Source organism: Rhinopithecus roxellana, chromosome 8 (genome assembly GCF_007565055.1).
Source record: "Rhinopithecus roxellana isolate Shanxi Qingling chromosome 8, ASM756505v1, whole genome shotgun sequence".
NCBI classification, from domain to species: Eukaryota; Metazoa; Chordata; class Mammalia; order Primates; family Cercopithecidae; genus Rhinopithecus; species Rhinopithecus roxellana.
In genome coordinates, this window is record NC_044556.1 from 115,020,511 (window position 1) to 115,022,924 (window position 2,414).

Consider the following 2,414-nt stretch of genomic DNA (forward strand, 5'->3'; position numbering starts at 1 on the left):
TGAGAACTGAGTGAAATAATGCATATAAAGCGCCCGGTACATTACATACATACAACAGGTTCTCAATAATGGCAACTTTTGATTATGATTTATGAGCACCTCTGAGATGTAAGGTGTTAGGTGCTGCAACACCTACAGAGATTTATTCCACATTTGGGTGCAACATCCAGGCTCTTTTTTTTTTTTTTTAAAGAGCGCAAATCCACGTTTATTTATTGACTTTTTCTTAGGTTAAATCCTTGAGGGGTACAACATCGCTCGGATTCTGTGTCCAATAGCCTTAGCAGGAAGATTGCTTTGGAATTTGGCACGAACCATGCTGCTGTTTCCATGGGCCCGAGTTACCTTTCCCCAGATTACTCTGGTTTTGTTTGGTTTGCCGCCAGGGGTCACTATGTTGTTCTTTGCTTTGTATACGTAAGCGCATCTCTAGTTCAAAGAGAATTCTGTTTCATCTCGGGCATAACCACCTTCAGCTGTAAGAAGAGCTGTGTGCTCCCCTTTGGTTCCGGAGACCCTGCTCATAGCCAGTAAAAACGGCCTTGGACCACAGCCTCCCAAACATATTTTCTTTTAGAAGTCCTGTTCCCAGCAGGCCTCCACAGGAGCCAAGATGGCGGGAAGAGAAAAGCAACATCCAGGCTCTTACTTACCATGTCAATGCTTCTCAGCCCTGGCTAATGCCATAATCACCTGGAGCCTTTTTTCTAATTACAGTCTTCTGATACTACAGTTGTCCCTCGGTATCCTGGGGGAATTGGTTCCAGGACTCCCTCGGATACCAAAATCTTCAGATGTTCAAGATTCTCATATAAAATGGCTTAGTATTTGCATATAATCTATACACATTCTCCTATATACTTTAAATCATCTCCAGATTACTAATAATACCTAATACTATGTAAAAGCTATAAATGTTATATTATACTTTAACATTTTTCTGTTATTTTTTGTTTTATTTGATATTTTTATTTGATTTATTGATTTTCTTTGCTTTCAACATTTTTTCATTTAAAGTCGGTTGAATCTGTGCATGTAGAACCCACGAATATGGAGGATAGACTATACTTAAAAAAATTCTGACTTAGCAATCTGGGGTGGGACCTGGGAATCTGTGTTTTGTAAAAGCTGTGGGAATGATTCTAATGATCAAGCAGAGGTTGGAAAGAACTGATTTACAGCCAAGTGTATTGGGTCACTAAATCAGTAATTCTTAAAGGCATGGTAATAACAAAGTTACTGATGCAGTGGTTGATGAAGATTTTTTTCCCAAATAAACACATTGGGTATTCCCCTTCAGCCAACCAGGGTAGAGTAGAACCAGAGGGGAGGATGTGCATATATATTTTTTAAGTTTGTAGGTAGTTTTGCTATATCTCCTCTTCTCCATTTCTATTGGAAACGCTTCTATGGGACAGTCTTGGAGCTCAAAGCCCAGTGGGATGTCAGCATTCATCTTCTCTGGTACCAACCATGTGCCTTGTGATTTTAGAATTCCACATTCATAACTTGAATTCAATTTAAGACAATGCCAAAAGGACCTCCCAGAAAGCAATATGGTGTTGGGAGAAGAAGCCATTCAGGGCAGATTTGCCCCAGAAACTGATTCATGAGATGTTGCAAGTCAATGACAATCAGAACTAAGGGATAAAAGGCACTGGTCATTTTGCAATTCCCAGCACTAAAACAAATACCTAGTTGTTGATTAGTTTTCAAGTCCTGGAGATAACTTGCCTCCAAAGAATGAGCAGTTAGGTAAGTGAGTAATTTCATGTTGAAATGTAGGAGTAAAGGAAGTAGGGTGTCCCTTGAGAGTACCCAGCTGCGAGATAACCCCAAGGGGCAGAAGGCAGGTGCGTCCTTTACACCAAGTGACAGACCAGCTGGGAGGTGCATCCACTTACTTCTCACAGCAGCTATCCTGGATCTGAGAGACTTGGAAGCTGGAAATAGGTGCTAGCCAGAGGTGTGTTTACTGGAGGCCAGGGGTGACAGGGGAGAAGAAAAGAGGGAGATTGAAGACAAGTGTGCATCCTGATTTGAGAAATTAACAAAGACTGCAGATCTTCAGGAACCTGGACAGTCTAAACATGGGAGATGACTATAGAAGCAATATTTATATGAAAAGATGCTCCATGAGAATGTCAGCCCCATGACAGCAAGAGCTTTATCTTGTTCAGGCCGTCAATTCTCACCAAAATGACACATCTTGTTCCACTCAGATATAAAATTAAAGCACATTGCTTCTGTATTATCAGGGAAGAAAAAGCAAAGGGGGAAAAGCCACTATTTAACAGATACCTGTTCTGTATCTAATATTTTAATACCTTGGTTCCCAAACTTTGTTGCATATTTCAATCACCTGGGAAGGTTTTAAAACTCTCAATGCCCTATACCAGTTAATCCACAATAAC

General features: G+C 40.5%; 1 pseudogene; it reads right to left on the reverse strand.

Annotated features, from left to right (window-relative positions):
* Positions 1-231: 231 nt before the first annotated feature.
* On the reverse strand, positions 232-565 carry LOC115898967 (annotated as a pseudogene).
* Positions 566-2,414: the final 1,849 nt, after the last annotated feature.